The sequence below is a fragment of the Puma concolor genome, chromosome A2, assembly GCF_028749965.1.
Source record: "Puma concolor isolate L17-30 chromosome A2, mPumCon1.1.hap2, whole genome shotgun sequence".
Classification (NCBI taxonomy): Eukaryota; Metazoa; Chordata; class Mammalia; order Carnivora; family Felidae; genus Puma; species Puma concolor.
Genome location: NC_141668.1, coordinates 74,058,952 through 74,080,349, shown reverse-complemented (window position 1 = coordinate 74,080,349; position 21,398 = coordinate 74,058,952). Strand labels below are relative to the sequence as shown.

Sequence of the window (21,398 nt, the reverse complement as noted above, 5' to 3'; positions counted from 1 at the left end):
TAAGAAGGGAGACACTTTTTACTTCATATACTTTTATATGATTTAATTTTTTATTTCAACAATTAAAATCCAGTAAATGGTAATATTAATGGTAATTCCTATTATTTAAAATTTGTTAAACATTTATTTATTATTGAGAGACACAGCATGAGCATGGGAGGGGCAGAGAGAGAGAGGGAGCCACAGAATCCGAAGCAGGCTCCAGGCTCCGAGCTGTCAGCACACAGCCCGATGCGGGGCTCGAACTAACCAACCATGAGATATGACCTGAGCTGAAGTCGGACGCTTAACCAACTGAGCCACCCAGGTGCCCCGGTAATTCCTATTATTTTTATAGCACCTAACACTAAGCAGTCACTACAGGTCAACCACCACTCTAAACACTTTCTGTTTAGGGCCGCCTGGGTGGCGCAGTGGTTAAGCGTCCGACTTCAGCCAGGTCACGATCTCGCGGTCCGTGAGTTCGAACCCCGCGTCAGGCTCTGGGCTGATGGCTCAGAGCCTGGAGCCTGTTTCCGATTCTGTGTCTCCCTCTCTCTCTGCCCCTCCTCCGTTCATGCTCTGTCTCTCTCTGTCCCAAAAATAAATAAACACTTTCTGTTTAGAAACTCAGTGCACAACCAAACACTGAGGTAAATAATATCATTACCTCATTTTATAGGCCAAGAAACAGGTGTTTGTAATTAGCCCAAAGTAACACCACTATTCAAGAAATAATGTTGATCAAACTATAGTCTAGAAAAAGTGAGTTCAAATTCAAATTCCCAGTGCACTCCTTTATTAGATCAATGATCAAATGAGCATGTAAAGCCAGGTAAGCCATTTAATCTTGCTGAGCCTCAATTCTCCTGTCTGTAAAATGAGAATGCAACAAAGCCTACTTTCTAGGATCACTGTTTGTAAAGCACTTAACACAGCAGTAAGCATTCAATAAATGGTAGCTATTACCACTTATGGAATGGAGAATGGGGGATATTCAGAAAAAAAACTAATGTCACATCTTCTTCTAACTTTGGAACCCGTAAATTAAAAGATTTAAAACTCAGAAACAGTGTCTCAAAGTAGGAATTTAAGACCCTGAGCATTTGATCCTTTGAAAACTAATGTCACATCTTCTTCTAACTTTGGAACCGATGAATTATAAGATTTAAAACTCAGAAACAGTGTCTGAAAGTAGGAATTTAAAACCCTGAGCATTTGATCCTTGAAATCTTTGACCTACCCCCCATATATCGTGTGAAACAAGGGAGGATGGAATTATTTTGTTCACATAAGGGTTAGAGAAATGGTAAGGCAGTATCATGGGCTTCACAGCTGGCAGGGGCTGCAAGGACACATTTGTTCACTAGCTGGACCATACTTGGTTATTGGGTTATGGTACTGGTTCTTCCTTCAGAGCTGGGGGTTCTGTCTTTACATCCTGGCTTGTTTAAAACCAAAACCTCAATATTCCATAAAACTAAGAGAAAACAGTGCTTACTCTTTAAAAATAATGTAATGAGATTACATGAAGTAATGTATGCAAACAGGGGTAGTGCGGTTCTGGCACATATTAAGCATTCAATGAATGATGGTCATTAAAGTGTCCCATTTCCCAGGGGGAGACAGAGTCACAAACATCCGTAAGAAAATGTGGCCAGTGCCACAAGGTTGGTGAACAAAGGACTAAGCAGTGGTGTGTAATGAATGACAGGTGTACTAGAATCCTTTCTGATGCACCTCAGTGGATATTCTGAATGGGCAGGGTTTACCTTCTAAATTTTCAAGGACAAAACCCTTGCAGAAGACTGCACTGTCGAGGGTCAGTTCTTCAAGACCTGAGAAACACTGCAGGTCACACACCTCTCAATGCACACACTTCCAGTGTGAAAACGAAGTGTGCGATGTTAACAAAAGTCTACTGGGGCAAATCCGTCACTACTGGAAACGTATGCACACGACTTGTAAGCCCTGGAGTTTAAACAGCTTGACTAACCTAAAGTAATGCCATGCTGACTTGTCGCCTATAACTTCTTACATGCTGAACATCAACCACGTAAAACTGCACAAAGAATAAATCTGTTTGGTTCATTTTTTCGTGTTCAAACAGTTTAAGCAGCCAATTAGCAGAATAAAAATTTTGAAATTTGAACTCATTAAGTAATAATAAAGCCCATCTAAATTTATAAAAAGGCTGATCCACAGAGTAAAAAAAAAACAAAAACAAAAAAACCAACAACACTGAGGAGGGCACCCGTTGGGATAAGCATTGGGTGTTGTATGGAAACCAATCTGACAATAAATTATATTTAATAATAAAAAAAAGTGTGTATTGCTTTTACTTGTGTATTCACTTATATAGGACATACTACATCTTTCTTAATTATTAAACTGGTATATGTTTAATGCAGAAACTTAACAAAATTTTTTACAAATCCAGAGGCAGAATCGAAATTACTCAAAATCCTATCACTCAGAGAACAGAGAAAACTTCACTGTTAAATAATTTTTGTCTTGTCTTTCAAAATTACAGCTATTATTGTATTTGTAGGTATAAATATATATTTACATATTAAATATGTGCTAAATAATGTATAGCACATGCAAATAATACTAATATATAAATAGATTTATAAATAAAAATGATTATTCTGTACACATTATTTTGTGATTGTTTTAAAAACATTTAATAATTCATTATGAATGTTTTGCCACTTCAACAAAATTCTTCTGCAATGTATCTTTTTTTAACTCAATATCATTTTTATTTTATTTTAATTAATTTATTTATCTTATCTTGATATATGAAATTTATTGTCAAATTGGTGTCCATACAACACCCAGTGCTCATCCCAAAAGATGCCCTCTTCAATGCCCATCACCTACCCTCCCCTCCCTCCCACCCCCCATCAACCCTCAGTTTGTTCTCAGTTTTTAAGAGTCTCTTATGCTTTGGCTCTCTCCCACTCTAACCTCTTCATTTTTATTTTATTTTAAATGTTTATTTATTTGTTTTGAGAGAGAGAAAGAGAGAAGAGAGGCAGAGAGAGAGGGGGCGAGAGAGAATCCCAAGCAGGCTCCATGTTGTTAGCGCAGAGCCCTATGTGGGGTTTGATCTCAAGAACTGTGAGATCACGACCTGAGCCAAAATCAAGAGTTGGATGCTTAACCAAATAAGACACCCAGGTGCCCCAATACAATATGACTTTTAATGACTACATGATTTTCCTCCCTGGGATATGCCATAGTAATTACTATTTGGTTTTAGTTGGGTTATTTTTTTTTTTTAGTTTATTTATTTTGAGAGAGAGAGAGAGAGAGAGAGAGAGAGAGAGAGCCTGAGTGGGGGAGGGGCAGAGAGGGAGAGAGAGAATTCCAAGTAGGCTCCGTGCTGTCAGCACAGAACCTGATGCGGGGCTCCATCTCACCAACTTGAGAGATCATGACCTGAGCTGAAATCAAGAGTCAGACACTTAACTGACTGAGCCACCCAGGTGTCCCAATAGCTGTGTTATTTTGGAACTTATACGCAGAGTTTAGTTCTTCTTCATTTAAACACTAGGGCACAGGAAAGAGACTTGCTCCATTATAACTATTACCACCAGCATAGTTTAAATAGTGCCAACCGGTATAATTACACTAACACTGATTCCATGTAAATGATGCTTACAGATGTATGGTAAGTTGGTTTTACATAAGAATTAACATTCTTTAGATTTTATTAGGCTATTTAAAAAATATTTTTGTTGAGCAAACTGGGCTTTCTTTTAAACCTACAATACCCAGCTACAAGAGTTTTTTGAACTATGTGAGCTTTGAATTAAATGATCTGAAAAATTTTGCCCAAGTCTCATGATCTTCAGTAATTCAACTGTAAGGTAGGTTGATACACTTTATAGACTTGTAAGAAGTGTGATTTGGGGACCCTCCTCAACCTTTAACCATCATTCACTAGAACACCTAACCTCAAAGGGAAAATATATGCAGCTATGTTGGGGACTCCAGTCACAAAGAAGAAGAAGATGTGGTCCCAATTCCTGAGAATTATATGAATGAATAAACTGTAACGGTAAACAAGGCAGGAAAAAACACCTTTACTTCAGAATCACAAGAAGTGCTTGGATCAAAGATATTTCAAAGGATTCTCTACTTAAGCTTATTATCTGTTCTATCTCAGTTTATAGTATCGTGAGACATACGTTTAAATTAGCTCTTCAAGATTTTAATCTCAATTAATCTGTTTTATACAAGACGCAAATATTTCACAGTAATCCTGATGATGCAATGCAGTGAGACTACGGATACTGCCAATTAAGGCTCTTTAAGTTAAACACAGGTTTAAAACCTTTTTACGTTTCAGTGCACAATTGTGGTGGAAGAGGTTTAAACATCTAGTCATACTCATGACAGATAAACAGTCACTTGGGGCCATCACTCTGTATCTTTCCGAAACACGTGCCATGGAAGCATGTTTCAACAGGACCCCATCATGGAATGAAGTCTGGCTCCCAGGGACTTTGGGTGGGGTTTTGTCCTTGGCAACCCCCCTAGGAAGATTCCAGACTTTAGTCTGAATACCACAAATCTGTAAAGCCTTGTAATCATTTCTTTTAGGTGTTCTACAAGTTTAATCCTGTTATTTCTTTACAAACAAAACAAACAAGCCAGCTGAAAAGTTACCTCAAGCTTTCCTAATGGGAAAAAGATTTTTCATTGGGTTTTTTTTTTTTTCCCCAACTACAAAGTATAATTAGTTCCAAAAGATAATGAAAACATCCAATTTATATCATATAGTAAATCACAGAAATGACAGCTTTCAATAGACAATTCTGGGTTTTTGGATAGATCTATGTGATGTAGTCACATCCTCAAGATTTGAGCAACAAAAATGTACATCAATAGTCTAAAAACTAAAAATAAGGGGCACATGGGTGGCTCAGTCGGTTGAGCATATGACTCTTGATTATGGGTCAGGTCGTGATCCCAGGGTGGTGGGATCGAGCCCCATGTTGAGCTCTATGCTGAGTATGGAGCCTGCTTTGGATTCTCTCTCCCTCTTTCCCGCTCAGTTAAGTGTCTGGCTTCGGCTCAGATCATGATCTCGCAGTTTGTGAGCTCAAGCCCCGTATCGGGCTCTGTGCTGACAGCTCAGAGCCTGGAGCCTGCTTCGGATTCTGTGTCTCCCTCTCTCTCTCTTTGCCCCTCCCCTGCTCATGCTCTGTCTCTCTCTCAAAAATAAATGAATGTTAAAAAAAAAGAACTAAAAAAAGACATGTACAAGCTATAGTCAATGATAATCATTTTTTTCTCCTTATAATGTGTAAACTACAGTCTTCAAATTTGTTATTCAAGTTTTGATAGAAGTACCTTCCTAATGATTTGTTGTTTCCTACAAAAGCCTCCTATCCAGTTTGTTTCCTATGAAGGATGTTACAGGAGTCTACAGTCTAAAATGGATTACATACAACAAAGGTATCTTAAATTAAACTGACAACATTCTGGTTTAAGGTAGGGGGTTAGCATTAGGAATAGAAATAAAAGATCATGACAGCCTACATATAAAGGGTGATGGGAAAGCCACAAAGAAAGTAGAGCACTTCGGGGGTGCCTGGGTGGCTCGGTCAGTTAAGCATCCTGATCTCACAGTTCCTGAGTTCAAGTCTTGCATTGGGCTCTGTGCTGACAGTTCAGAGCCTGGAGCCTGAAGCCTAATTTGGATTCTGTGTCTCCCTCTCTCTCTGTCCCTCCCTGGCTTGTGCTCTCTCTCTCTCTCTCTCTCTCAAAAAAAAATAAATAAATAAATAAAATACAATAAAATACAATAAAATACAATAAAATAAAATAAAAATAAATTAATTAAATAAACATTAAATAAAAAAAGTAGAGCACTTTAATAATAATGACAACAACGCGGGCTAGGCCCAGGATCGTTTTTTGTTTATGCTGATTAAGACTATGTATTTTAAAATGCTGGTTTTAAATTTTTTTTTAATGTTTATTTATTTTTGAGGAGAGAGAGAGAGAACATGAGCAGGGGAGGGCAGAGAGAGAGAGGGAGACAAAGAATCTGAAATAGGTTCCAGGCTCTGAACTGTCCGCAGAAAGCCTGACATGGGGCTTGAACTCACGAACCATGAGATCATGACCTGAGCCAAAGTCAGACGCTTAACCAACTGAGCCACCCAGGTGCCCCTATTTTAAAATTCTTAATTGTGGTAAAATACACATAACATAAAATTTACCATCTTAACCATTTTTGAGTATATAATTCAGTACTAAGTATATTCACCTTGTTGTGCAAGGTTGTGCAATCTCCAGAACTTTTCCATCGTGCAAAACTTAAACTATACCTATTGAACAATTCCCTATTATTCTCTTCTCTCCAGGTCCTGGCAACCACTCTTCTACTCTATGAATTTGACTACTCTAGATACCTCATGTAACTGGAATCATACTGTATTTGTATTTTTGTGATTTAGCATAATGTCTTCAAGATTCATCCATGTTGTAGCATATGTCAGAATGTCCTTCTTTTTTAAGGCTGAATAATATTCCATTGTATGTATATTCCACATTTTGCTTATCCATTCATGTGTTGAGGGACATATGGGTGGTTTCCACCTTCTGGTTACGGTTAATAATGCTGCTATGAACACAGGTATACATATATCTCTTTGCAACTTTGCTTTCAATTATTTGGGAGATACACACACACACACACACACACACACACACACACACACCCCCAGAAGTGGAATTGCTAGATGCAGTCCCAGGATCTTTTAAAATCACAGTTCTCCTACAAAGTATGGTACAATATTCTACATAAGCAACGGAGTAGTGAATGACAGAGCCATGTCTGGATCATTCAGCAGGTCATACACTCACTGGCAATGTCACTCACTCTGATTTCTGTGCTCAAGGAGAATCTGCTGTTGTCACCACATCAAGCTCACTGTACAGTACACACCTTTTACTCTACTTCAAAACTTGACAGAAGCTCCTTCAAGCTTTCACTGATCAATTCACAACAATAACAATGGGCTACAAAGACTGCTTTATAAAGAGATCCCCCCCCCCCCCACTTCTTGTTTTGGTCCTCAGGAATACCCAAAGAATGCTTCACCCAAAATCACAAAGGGCAAAACAAATTTTGGAAAAGCAAGAGAGGGGGGTTAAAGCAGGTTCCTTAAAACCTCAGACCACCTGGAAGGATGTAATTGGTGAATTCAAAGCAAGCAATAAGTGGGAGGACCTGGTGGAGATGAGCTGCAAGAGTCATGAGCAAGCTTTGTTTCAGAAAAGGGCAGTCAAGCTGCCTCATATTCCCCGTCACATCACCACTGTGCCCAGTGGGTCAGGGATGGTGGGAATGGGTAACGGAGGGCAACACTGCTCCTCACCAGCTCTTCAACAGAAACAAAGGCAAGGCTCCTAATTTCAAGTGCTGACTTTCTATTTTTACTGCTTCTAGGCAACTGGATAAAAGCATAATAAAAGTGGCTTTGTATGCCAATTTCATTAATAAAATGTGTATTCTAAAGACAGAATGAAAAGAATCCATATATTATTCATTCCTGGGAGTGATGCTAATGCTGAAGTAAGTAAAGAATCCATTTCAACCAACCAGGAAGAAGAAAATAACTAATTTTTGCCAAGCCTGGAAATGTTGGTACTTGAAGGACAATGTAATGACTAAATAAGTGGACAGTTTGAAAGAAGGAATCGTTACGTCACCACAATGGCTATTTTTAACTCACAGTGGAAAGTCATCAGGAATTGAAACTACAAATAGCAGTGTTAATTATAACTTTTTCAGAGCAGGATATAAAAATCAGCATTGCATAAATAAGAAAATACAAAGTACAACTGCCTAGGTTTTTGACTAATGACCCAAACGGTTTCTGTTCTATTCACGTTGTTTTGTAATCTTTTTAAAAACATTTAACCACATACTGTGGATATATCCCCATTTCAACACATATTCTTTATAATTTCTTTAAACAATATGCTCTATTGGCTGCATTTGGAAAAATACCTTCTCATCTTTCCCCATTCTCCTTCTCATTTCCCTCTTTTGAGAATTTTCCCCTCCCTTAGTACTTCCCTCCTCTCCAAATGAGGTAATGTATTACAAAAAGTTGGTTTTCTGTTCCACAGAGTGGAGCATATTATTATTTGTTTACAGTAGCAGACATTGTTGGTTGCCAGCCACAAATGATTGGTCCAAGCTAATCACATTCCCATAAATTTGTTGGAAATTGATCTAGGGATAGACATGAGACCTAGTCCTAGCCAGCGAGACGTATGGACAAATCTGCTGTAGAGTTTCAGGAAGTATTTTTCCCTTTTATAAGAGGACCACAGTAGAAAATTCTTGCTGTACTTCCTCCTCACCTCCCAGCCCCCACTCCCTATCCGTGCATCTTACACTAAATGCTGCTGCTTGAGGACCTGAACTTGCAGTTGTAGCAACCATCCTGAAGCACAAAGGGAGACATCATCTGTACGCATAAAATGCCAGAGTGTAAATGAGAGAAAAAGTCTGGGTCTTTACGACATTGCTGAATAGCTGAACAACTTTGAGGTTGCCCACCTCTGGTCTTGTAGTTTTAACAGTAATGCCCTTATTTAAAGCTTTTTTTTTTTTTTTTTTCTATTGAGTCTTCCGTAATTTGCAGTTGACAATTATTCTAACAAACCAAACTTAACTAAAATTGTATCAACTGAAACCTGTTAAGGTCACTATCTTTCATTCAGAGCCCCCTTTGCCAGTGTGCACTGCCTCTCTCCCCACACCCTGCCCCTGCCCCACCATGGGGCCTGTATCAACATTCTTTTCCTGTTGCCAATTATCACTTCCAGGGGGTTATCTTTTTCTCTCTGAGACTTATTCCTCCTTCCATTTGTTGTCACAACATTTTCTTCTTCATCGCTATCATTTGCTATCAATCCTCCATATTCCTCAGGGACTATGGCTCATCCTCTCTACCCTACACTCACCATTTTCCTGCATGACTTCAACATTATGCAGCTAGGATGCCCTAGCTAGTACCTTAACTTCAGAGACCTTTGACATCATTAACCCCATTCCATTATTTACCATTTATTTCCATGGCTAAAACTAGGAATGTGTTATTACTCAACTCTGACATAAAATATTTTTAATAAAAAAAGTTTAAGTTACTTTAATCACATTTACTTGGATATCAAAATGTCACTTAAATTTACATAAGCTTATCAGACAGCATAACTAATTAAATTTGGAGAGCAACTTCTTCACACACCATGTGCTAGGTCTGCCAATTCTCTCATCTCTCTTGTTGGTCATTTTATCTTATCTTCTTTACAAAGCTTAATCCTCAGTTAGCCCAACCACTCTCTCTTTCTTGGCTGTTATACCAGTGATTCAGACAGCTGTTATGGGGTAGGGGTAGGGCATGATCACGTATGTGTCCCTTATCGATATGAAGTCAGTCTTAAATCCTGATTACCATAGTGCCACCAGGTAGTCCCCCGTGGTCCCCAATAAGCTCTCTTGCTGTCCTTATAGGCCAGTCTGAATGTTTACTGCTGTCTCCCTAAGTTACCATCTCCCTTTCTTCTCTTAGCACACTAGCCTATACTCCACTACAGAGAGAAACTCATTCCATCAAGGGGATGCTATTACCTCCCTGTATCCACCTACAAACTTAAAAGCACTGGCATCTACCCTTCTTCTTTATCTTCTGGTAGGAAAGGTTTCCCTCCTTCTACACAGTATTCATCTCCCTCCTTATGCTCTGGATCTCATTCAATGTAGCTTATTCAAGTACCTCCCCTTGCTCTACTAGCCATTCCCCTACTACACCTGGGATTTCTTCCCTTTCTATTGTCCCTTGACCAATAAACAACCCAAGCGACCCCCTTCTTTTTTTTTAAGTTTATTTGTTTGTTTATTTATTTATTTACAAATGAGCAAGGGAAGGGCGGGGGGGGGGGTGTGGGGGGAGAGAATCCCAGGAGAGGCAGAGAGAGAATCTTGACACGGGGGCTCAATCCTGTGAACCATGAGATCATGACCTGAGCCAAAATCAAGAGTCAGACTGAGCTACCCAGGTGCCCCCTTTTTCTTTTAAGATTTTATTTTTAAGATCTCTACACCCAACGAGGAGATCGAACTCACAACCCTGAGATCAAGAGTCACATGTTCCATGGATTGAACCAGCCAGGAGCCCCTCCTCTTCTTTTCTTAGACAAGGATCTTTACACAGCAATGCACATTTTCCTAATTCTCATCCACATCACATCACTACAATGAATGCAGATGCAGCAGCTCTTCCAAGATCACCAATAACCACTTGTTTGCCACAACCAATGGGACATTCCACTCCTCACTTAACCTTGTCATGGCATTTCACACTGGGTCTCGCCCTCCTATTCACTGTTCTCCAAAATAAAAAAACCTTTTTTTTTTTTAACGTTTATTTATTTTTGAGACAGAGAGAGCATGAACAGGGGAGGGGCAGAGAGAGAGGGAGACACAGAATCTGAAGCAGGCTCCAGGCTCTGAGCTGTCAGCACAGAGCCCGACGCGGGGCTCGAACTCACGGACCGCGAGATCATGACCTGAGCCGAAGTCGGCCGCTCAACCGACCGAGCCACCCAGGCGCCCCAAAATAAAAAGACCTTCTATGTTTCTCATTAGAAATGTAATGCATAATTAACATAATAAACATATTTGTTCTGTTAAAAAAGCCAAAACACAAGGAAAAAGAATACCACCCACAATTCTCCTATCCAAAGACAATCATAATCAATTAACACATTGATGGTTCCTTCCGTAATTTTTCTGTACATGTATTCTCATATAGAAAGTTATTTTCCTTTTATAAATGGAATACTAGTGTATGTGATTTTGTAATTGCCTTTTTCACATAATGTATACTGGACTCTCATTTGCACATCAATGAATACAGGTCTACTGCTCAATTTTTTTTATATTTGTTTTTGTTTTTTTTAATATGAAATTTATTGTCAAATTGGTTTCCATACAACACCCAGTGCTCAACCCAACAGGTGCCCTCCTCAATGCCCATCATCCACTTTCCTCTCCCACCCACCCCACCCCCCCCATCAACCCTCAGTTTATTCTCAGTTTTTAAGAGTTTCTTATGGTTTGCCTCCTTCCCTCTCTTTTTCCCCCCTTCCCCTCCCCCATGGTCTTCTGTTAAGTTTCTCAGGATCCACATAAGAGTGAAAACATATGGTATCTGTCTTTCTCTGTATGACTTATTTCACTTAGCATAACACTCCCCAGTTCCATCCACGTTGCTACAAAAGGCCAGATTTCATTCTCATTGCCATGTAGTATTCCATTGTGTATATAAACCACAACTTCTTTATCCATTTGTCTACTGCTCAATTTTTAATGGTCATGTGGTATTATTTTATTTACATACTATCTTTGGCCAGAAGTTTTAATTTATCAAATTACCCACTTTTTAAAAAAAAAAATTTTTTTTTTTAACGTTTATTTATTTTTGAGACAGAGAGAGACAGAGCATGAACGGGGGAGGGTCAGAGAGAGGGAGACACAGAATCCGAAACAGGCTCCAGGCTCCGAGCTGTCAGCACAGAGCCCGACGCGGGGCTCGAACTCACAGACTGCGAGATCATGACCTGAGCCGAAGTCGGCTGCTTAACCGACTGAGCCACCCAGGCGCCCCAAATTACCCACTTTTTAAATTCTACTTTTATCATGTTCTAAATTACTTGAACTTGTTTCTGGACTTTGACTTGTTTGGCTCTGTTTAGGGTACAGGGTATCTCTCTCCTTTAATAATTAAGTATTTAGAATTTGTGTTCAGGGGCGCCTGGGTGGCGCAGTCGGTTAAGCGTCCGACCTCAGCCAGGTCACGATCTCGCGGTCCATGAGTTCGAGCACCGCGTCGGGCTCTGGGCTGATGGCTCAGAGCCTGGAGCCTGTTTCCGATTCTGTGTCTCCTTCTCTCTCTGCCCCTCCCCCATTCATGCTCTGTCTCTCTCTGTCCCAAAAATAAATAAACGTTGAAAAAAAAAAATTAGAATTTGTGTTCATATCTGGTAGGGCAAGTGTCCTCTTTCCATTCTTTATAAAATATTCCTGGATATTCTTACATGTTATTGTTCTCAAACGATTTTAAGATCATTTTGTTAAGTTCTCATATCCTTCCACAAACACCTTTCACTAATTTTTAAGAAATTATAATTTGGGGAGTCTTTTATAATTTTGAATCTTTCCTTTTCGCAACATATTGTGGCTCTCTTTTTATTCAAGTCTTCTTCTGACTCCCTCAGTAAAGTTTTGTCACTTTTTTCCACATAATTCCTACATCTGTGAGACCCCTACTAAAGTAGGCTGGTGCTCATCCTTGCTTACATGTACTGTACTGTTTCCCCACTGATCTCATTCCTCAAATCTACCCTTTACTCTCTGGCTAGCTTGATCTTTTTAACATGCAGACCTGATCCCATCAGATTAGTCTTATGCTAGAATGCCCTCAGACAAAGCCCACCTGGCTCTCTGGCCTTGTCTCTTGGAACTCCTGAAGACTTTCTCCATCTTTACCCACTCGCTACCCTATGGCCCCGTCTTTTGAAAGAGGGGCCTGCTTTAGTCACTCTTCCTTCATATATATGAGGCTCCTAGGACACTGTATTAACAGGTGTCCATAAATGTTCAATGACTTTTCACTAAGAAGTGAGACCCAAACTAAACTGGAAATGACTATGCAATCTATAAAAGCCATTAGCTTAAAAAGGACTCACTGATTCTTCCCAGGAATGCTTTAGCAGTGATAAAACTCTAGGGAAATCAGAAAAAGTAGGTTTGGATCATGGGATAGGGATCCAAGAGGAATCACATATAAATCAGTATCCCTACCTATTAGCCAATACAGCATCTTCATATGTGTGTTAAGACTTTTAGTTCATTATTTCATAAATATAATACCCTTATGTCTATAATGAACTTCACTGAAGAATGGAATAAAAACAGTTAAAGATGTTTTCTATCTTACCACCTCTATCCAAAATTCTTTTAGCAGCTGACCATCAAGAGACATGGACGTTAGCACACTGTTCCACAGCTAGAAGTATGGCTATAAGTAAGTCTCTTACCCTCTCTCATCCCTAAGAAAAGCATTCTATAGATCAAATCATTTTCCTTAATACATCACTTAGGTACAGAATTGGACCACTGGCTAAATCTCCCAGCACTTTAATTTCATGCCACCACATCAATGTTTCTCAAAGTGTGGTCTCTTAATCCAGTGCTACTAAATTCCATTTCATCTTGGCCACTGGCTGATTGACTCACCAAGGCCCAATTTTTCTGAACCTCAGTTTTTCATTTATAAAAATCAGGATAAATTCTTCCCTTCCTCCATCACAGAACTGCAAAGAGATAATTATTATCATTTTACATTATATATTTGATTTGCTTTTTAAACTGTCAAGTGCTATTGAGCTAGACAATAAATTCCCAGAGAAACAGGAATGTGGGGCATGTTTATACTCTCCATGGTATCCAACAAAGCACCTCACACAGAGAAATCTGTTGATTTTACTTGATTTGATGAATTACTTAACAGTGTATATAGATAGGCATGAAGATGAAGTATAATGACTTTTGCTCTTGGCTTTGTGCACAGCAGTTATATAAAACATCCTCACTGATTAAGCTGATTCCTGAGTTGTTAGAGAAGAGGCTACAATCCTCCATTGTGGTTTATCAGTTATTCACTAAGAATTTAAGTGTTTGCCACGTGGAAACACAAAAGAAATCTCTCTTGGAAATGTATATAACCTAAGCAAGCCACCTGCATGTGAGATACCAAATTTCCATTAATGATTTAAAAGAAAAAGCACTAAATTTAGAGCAAAAAGCATTACATCTGAATTTCTAGTCTTACTAGTCATATAGCTTACTAGTCATATAATCTAAGGCAGGTCATTTGCAACCGTTGTGGGCCTTGGTCTTCACAGCTATAAAAATGGAAATAACCTTGAAGACACTTAATAAGATATTATATATTTATATATAATTACATATATTGTAATAATATATAATTACACGTAATAAGTAGAACATGAAATACTGAAGTACTTAAATGGTATAAAGTACATGCATCGTAATGCTACCATTTACACAAAAGAAATATGAAGCCCCTACTATGTGTCAGGCATCATGTAGGTGATGTTACACAGAAACACCTAAGACAGAGACTTGGGGTGCTCTTGTTTTACTGGGGAGAGAAAAGAGAAATCTACCCTACACACTTCAGGTCAGTATATGGCAAGGGCTACAGATGGCATGGGTGCTACCGGCATCGAGTAAGCACTGCGGAGTAAGCTAGCATCCACACTGACCTTGGAGGTTGGGGAATCATCTGCCTGGAAGGCCACACTAGCAGAGGCTTTAGAGAACAAGCGCTCAGGACCAGCAACCACCCCTGCAGAGGGCGCATTGCGAAAGGGGACCACACTGCAAAGGGTTTTACTGCTGGGCCTGTGTAAGGAGAGGATAGATTCTTGTAGTCAGGAAACTAGTGAAAATGTGTAAAAGAATGATATGTTATTATTGATGCTTTTGCATACAGAATGGATGGGAGGTGCCGTGAGGAGCCTATTCCCCTACTCTGGACATAAGACAGGAGGGTCTGAACTAGAAAGGGAAAGCAAGAGGAAAGTCAATTCACAAGAGAAATGCAATATGTAAATGTCTGTTTTCACAGGTCAACTTTAACAGACCATCTTTTGAGGGCTCTGCCACGTGTCCAGGTTTCACACTGGGTGGCCTTGGGCCTGTTATTTAAGCTCCCCTCCCCTCGCATCAAGCCTTAGTTTCCTCATCTGTAAAACGGGGATAATACTTTCCTCTAGGATGCTTGTGGAGACTAAAACCAGTGTGTGAACCCCCCAGCTTGGGTAACTGGAACTGGAACAGGTTTGGAACTGGTGCCACTAAATCAAGAAGAGGACCCACCATTAGCCATGGCATCTGGCAGAGTTCAGATCCATCTAGTTTTCTCTTGTTAGGACGTGGACAGCCTCCCATCTTCCCAAACAGTGATTATTAAGATCAACAAACACTACTGTGTGCCTATTAGAAGGTACAATCTTTAAAATATTTATTATTTTAATTAAATCAAGTGTTATGTTGCCTGTTCTTTATTTTGCAAGTCTAAAGATGGCTAGCATTTTAGATCTAGATGCATCCTTAGAAATTATGTTATTTACTGAATACATAATATGTCTCTTTTTGCAAATAACCTAACTTTCTAAAGTGGCTTTAAGTTGCTTTTTACCTTGTATCTAAACTGATTTTTCTATGAGGCGTCCAACTGGTAAGGTTCCCTCAAACTGTCTCATAGGTGCTTTCACGGGTAATAACCGTTTACTCAAAGAATGCAATATAACTTTTTACTTAATCAACATATATATTCAGAAACTAATACGGAGGAGGGAAAAACATTACTAATGAACTTTATTACATAATCAACTTTGGTTGCTTTCTGAGCTTAACAAATAAGAACTAGAATTTGTGATATTATTTCCTTATGTTATCCATTAATGCTGAGCTGTGTGCATTCCAATACAGAGAGGGGGAGAGAGGAGCAAACGAGGACTGTGAAAAGAACACTTAGCTTCATTTGGTCAAAAAATGGTCTTTACAAAGGTTTTTATTATAGGTCATAAAACACTGCTTACCACAATGTACCTTTCCTTGAAAAAGAAAAGAAATCCCTACAGTGGCGAGAAGCCGAAAACAACTCACTGAGTATTCATGCTTCCTTCCCATAAACACATCTGTGCATATTATCTATTTTGGGGAAAGCTGCATGCACAGCTGTTTATGGGGGCTCAACATTTTTTATTCTGTGTTGTTGCAAGGACTGAATTTTTAAGCTGATCCTGTTAGGAGAGCAAATGCATCTCCAGGGGGAGGAGAACCATATGCTCCTTACTAATAACTTCTTCAATCTATGGGAAGAAGAGAGGCTCTAGGTGTTCATATCTAGTTAGGAAGAGGATGGAGGCCAAGAGAAAAGGGGATCTTTAAGCTAAATGGAACTGTCACCAAAACAAAAATGAAAATGACATTAAGAACCTAATGTGTATCTTACAAAGAATTCAGCAAGTTAACATTAAAATAGGCAATACAATAGGATTTGTCCAGGAAAAGATGGGCGGCACTATGGCTAGAGAACTTGTTATGAAGGGTATCCAAGTATAGGTACATATAAACACTGAGTGCTGCTCTGATTTAAGGCTGTCCCTCCCCAAAACTTCTTGGACCGATTGTGGTCTCAAACCTGCCCTTCCTGCCTTCAAATCTTTTCCTGGCCCATCTGAAACTCCCAGTCAGCATTTCTGATCATTCTCTTTCGAGGCGCCACAAAATCATCTTTGCATTTCTCCTTACGCTGATCCTCCAATGCCTTACCCTAGTACCTATCTGCCTATCCCTACTCTTACAACTAAAGCTGCTGAGAGAAAATCACCACCACATCATGGTCTCCACTTTCATCTGGGCTTTCAGTATTACCTTTTCTGGCTCTCTGGTAAGCTCCCTTTTCTGTTGTCCACAATGGTTACACTATCTGTGTTCCCAAGTATGTGCTTTGAAAGTATCTTAAATTCTAAATTCTGCTTTAACTACCTCACCTTATTCGTTTATGGCTCCAACATTTGGTCATATTCTGAGGTATCCCAAGTCATAATGGCAGGTGGGACTGTTCTCTTGAGTTTCAGACATGCAAACTTCAAAGTTTCCTGTTCATGTTTTCTAGAATATTCCACAGCAACTGAAATCTCAATATGACCCCAAAACAACGGTACAGTTTTTTCAACCCCATCAAAATCTGTTCTTCAGCCTGTTATATTTTTTACCTTGTAAATGGTACCACTATTCACCCAAATGATCAAGCCAAAATATTACAGACATTTTAGATTCCTTCTCTTCTCCTGACCAAATAGCTAATCCTGGTACCAAATCCTGGTAACTACAGTTCCTAAATTACATTTTAAATCAGCCCTTCTTTCCCATCTCCATGGTCCTTGTCAAGTTGCCAGTATCTCTTGCCTGGATGACTGTAATAGTGTTCCAACACAGATAAGCTATCTGTTTTTAGATTTAAGCATCTTTTAATCTTTTTTTTCACAGTGTTGACTCAATGACATTTCTAAAATATAAACTCGAATCATACAGAAGTTCTCTACTGTTCACTATAAGACAAAGGTAGAACTTAGTTTGCTACCTGAAGCATTTTATGTCTGATCCCTAACCACCTCTGGTTTTATTTCTGGCTTTTTCCATGGTCTGAAGGATATCTTGCTCCTTTGTAATGCTGTTCCCTCTGCCTGGGATGTTCCCTCCATTGCCTTACTGCCCAACACACACAGCTTATCTGCCTGGCTCTTTCCAATTTATCTTTCAAGACTTACTTTAAATAGATCTTGGCCAAGACCTGGGTAACTCTCTTCACACACCCAGGCTAAGCTAGGCGCCCCCTTCTGTAATCCCACAGCACTCTGAGTATAGTTCTATTACAGAATTTATCCTAATTTAGTGGAATCATGGTATCTCCCTCACTAATTTAGAGATCCTTAATGCTAAGGAAGGAACTGCAAATGGGAGTAGATGAGAAAATAAAGAAGCATCCCAGGCACTTTGCAGACATTATTTCATTTAATTCTCCCAGCAACCCCTTGAGTAAATGCACAATCATTCATTCTAAAGTTGTGTCACAGGTACTGTGCTACACTAGAGAACAACAGTGCCTGGTCTCATGGAGTTGACAGTGGAGGAGGAGGGGCCAACTCACTTGGTGCTCAGCTGCTCATGCCCGGGGTCTCAGTGAGTAAGTATGAAGAAACTGAACAAATGATGCTTTTAAAATATGCTATGACCTAGCAATTCCACTTTTAGGAATTCATCCTACAGAAGCAACAGCATTAGTTTACAATAAGTCAGTACAAAGAGGATCAATGATATGTTGTTTGAAATAGTAAAAAAATGAAAATACCTAAAATGTCTACCGATAGGAGAAAAGTTCAGTAAATTATGAGTCTACAATGTAAGGGAGAACCTGGGTAATTAGGGAGAACCTGGGTAATTCTGTAAACTAGATAAATCAACAGCAAAAGGCATAAGTAAGCCTTAGAGTAAATACACAGAGCTTGATTCTGGTTTGGTAAAAGAAATGTGTACATGTTCATTAATGCGTGTGTGGCTATGTCTGTATTAAGGTGGCTGGATAAAAAAACAGAATACTCCGTTAAATTTGAATTTCAGATAAACAACAAATACTTCTCCATATAAATATCTTACATATTGCATAGGACATATTTAAACTAAAAAAGTAGTTGTTTATCTGAAACTCAAATTTAACTGAGTGACTTTATTTTATCTGCTGAATCTGGCAACCCTCTCTGAACACATATAAAAATGTTTGGAAGGAAGTATAGCTACAATTAAAGGTTGTTACCACTGGAGGTGGGGGTAGGAAGGAGAAACAAAAGGAAGAGATTTCTGCTTTTTTTTAAAAAAAATTTTTTTTTTCAACGTTTATTTCTTTTTGGGACAGAGAGAGACAGAGCATGAACGGGGGAGGGGCAGAGAGAGAGGGAGACACAGAATCGGAAACAGGCTCCAGGCTCTGAGCCATCAGCCCAGAGCCTGACGCGGGGCTCGAACTCACGGACCGTGAGATCGTGACCTGGCTGAAGTCGGACGCTTAACCGACTGCGCCACCCAGGAGCCCCAGATTTCTGCTTTTTTATGTCAAGTTTTAAATTGGTAAGATTGTGGATGATTTTTACTTTCTGATGTTTTTCTGAGGTTGTCAGTTAAAATTACATATATATTTATTAAAATATATTTTAATATAATCTTATATAATATGACATACAATTTAATACTTAATATAATTTAATATAATTATATATATAAATGTCCCTTTTGCCAACCACATTTTAAACCAGTAGGCAGCAATCTTTTGAAAATCTAAAAATTAGAAAGTCTCTGATAAAATTTGTGAACCAAGAAAAATCCTACTGCTGCCTAAAAGTTCTAAGTGCAACTCACATTTTAACCTCCACTTCCTGACAACAGATCCTACAGAAAAATAGGTACTCAATAAATTTTATACTTTCAATATTTAAAGTAAAAGCTACAAGTGGTTCTAAAAAGACAATAAAATCCATTTTACATGATACAAGTAATTATTGGGTTGTTTTTAGACTCTTAACTCAGTTAACTGCTGAAATACTTTAGAATGAAAGCTAAATCAATAACGCCTTCCTAGAACAACCCCCAACTTTCTTTAGGCTGAGAGTCCAAAGCTGAAATGTTTGCAGGCAAAATAACCAATGTAGAAACCTTGAAGAAGCACCCATCGCAATAAGACTTGACCTTGCTTTGGGGAGCCTGGGTGGCTCAGTTGGTTAGGCATCAGACTCCTGGTTTCAGCTCAGGTCATGATTCATGGTTCGTGAGTTCGAGCCCCACAACAGGCTCTGCACAGAGAAGAGCCTGCTTAGGATTCTCTCTCTGCCCCTTCCGCGTGCTCTCTAAATAAATAAATAAACTTTAAAAAAAAAAAAAAAGATGTGACCTTGCCTTATTTCCAATCCCTGCTTCTTCCCTCCTGTTTGTTGGAATCACCATACATACCCTTTCAAAATGGTTTCTGAAATGTTGTATCTGACCTCCTGGATGAAAGCAGGCAACTGTCAGCATAGATTTTAAGGTCATTTCAAGCTCTGTCAGATATGACACTTGTTGGCTTGCCAAGAGGTACCAGGTCTGCCAGTGCTTATTGGTGTTTCCTTAATAGCTTATATTCCAATGTGATTTACTTTTATTATATACTACCATACACCTAAAAGGAATATGATATTTACACCCCCCAACACACACACACTCAAACAAACACAATGTATTTATAAAGCAGCACAGTGGGTAAGCCAAAAGAATGGTTTTCATACTTAAAGTTCATAAAACTCTTCTCTTCTGGCATTGTATTTTTGTCATTTTTTGGGCAGTGACATTACACACTGGAAACAGAAAGTTTCTAACATTTAAAAGCCCAGATATGAGATTTTACCATCTGTCACATATACTTAGTTTGTAGCTAAAAATATCTTACTAGATACTTAAAATGTCAAAATAGGCTAAAAAGGCAGTAGGGAAATGTCCTGCCTCCATGTATTTTGAAGTGCTTGGCTAGGAGAGACACAAGTGATGATAAAATCACATCTGATGCTCTGAGTGGAAAGAGAAGGATCCCATTCAAATTCCAACACACTGGGAGAAGATTTTAGCCCTGCACATATCTGACAGAGGACTTACACGCTCAGTATGTAAAGAACTCCTACAATTCAATCAGAAAAAGACATATAACACAATCTTTAAAAATAGCGAAGATGTGAACAGGAACTTCACCAAATAGGAAATCCAAATGTTCAGGAGCTTATGAAAAGGTGCTCATTAACCTTATTAGTCATCATGGAATTGAAAAGCATAAATAGACACCATTACAATGGCTTAAGTTGACAACAACAAGTGTTGACAAAGACATGGAGCAACTGAGCCTCTCATAGTACTGATGGAGAAATACAGAATAGTTTAAACCACGTGGGAAACTGTTTGGCAAAACTATTGTACGCAGAAGAACAAAAACTTCTCTCACAGATATGATGCTGAATGATAAAAGCTTTACACAAAAAAGTACATGCGCTTCTATGAAACAGCCAGTGTAGTAATTACCTCTAGGGAGAGGTTACAGGCTGGGAGGGCTCACGAAGAAGTCTTCAGAAATGTTCTCTTTCTGGATCTGGGCTGTGGTTACAACAGTAAAAAACCATCAAGTGGAAGGAATGCTTGAGATGAGTGCACTTCTTTATTATATGTTTCGAATACCGCAATTAGAAAAAAACTCCCCGTCTTTCTAATATCCATCCAAATCTGGGAAGTTATCCAGGTCAGTCATACTATTCAGGACCTGTCTGGCAGGCACAGTGTTAGAGGCTTCATGGACGAGGCTCTCAGTTTTCCTTTGGGATCTGTTCATTCTTACTTCTCAGCAGTATAATCACTTTGCCTAATTTCCACCTGTATCCGTTTTCTTCACTGGTAGGTGGGAGGATGACACAGGATGACACATCCTGTTACAATAATCAGGTAATGTGTGTATGTAAGTGCTATGAAAAGCACTATGGGTTATATGGATGTACATATTACTGTTATTTATATGGCATTTGGAAGATTGAAGGTTTCTCCAAATAATGTTAAAGACACTATTTTTTTTAAAGATATAATATTTTTTATCACTGCCATTTCCCTGACAACTCTCAATTTCTTGAGATACAAAACATCAGAGGTTAATTATGAG

At 38.9% G+C, this 21,398-nt stretch overlaps 1 protein-coding gene across 2 annotated transcripts in view; it reads right to left on the bottom strand.

Moving 5' to 3' along the window:
• Positions 1 to 21,398, bottom strand: part of CDK6 (cyclin dependent kinase 6) — a 261,405-nt gene that overhangs the window by 139,840 nt on the left and 100,167 nt on the right. The gene's annotated exons all lie outside the window — the stretch shown is intronic.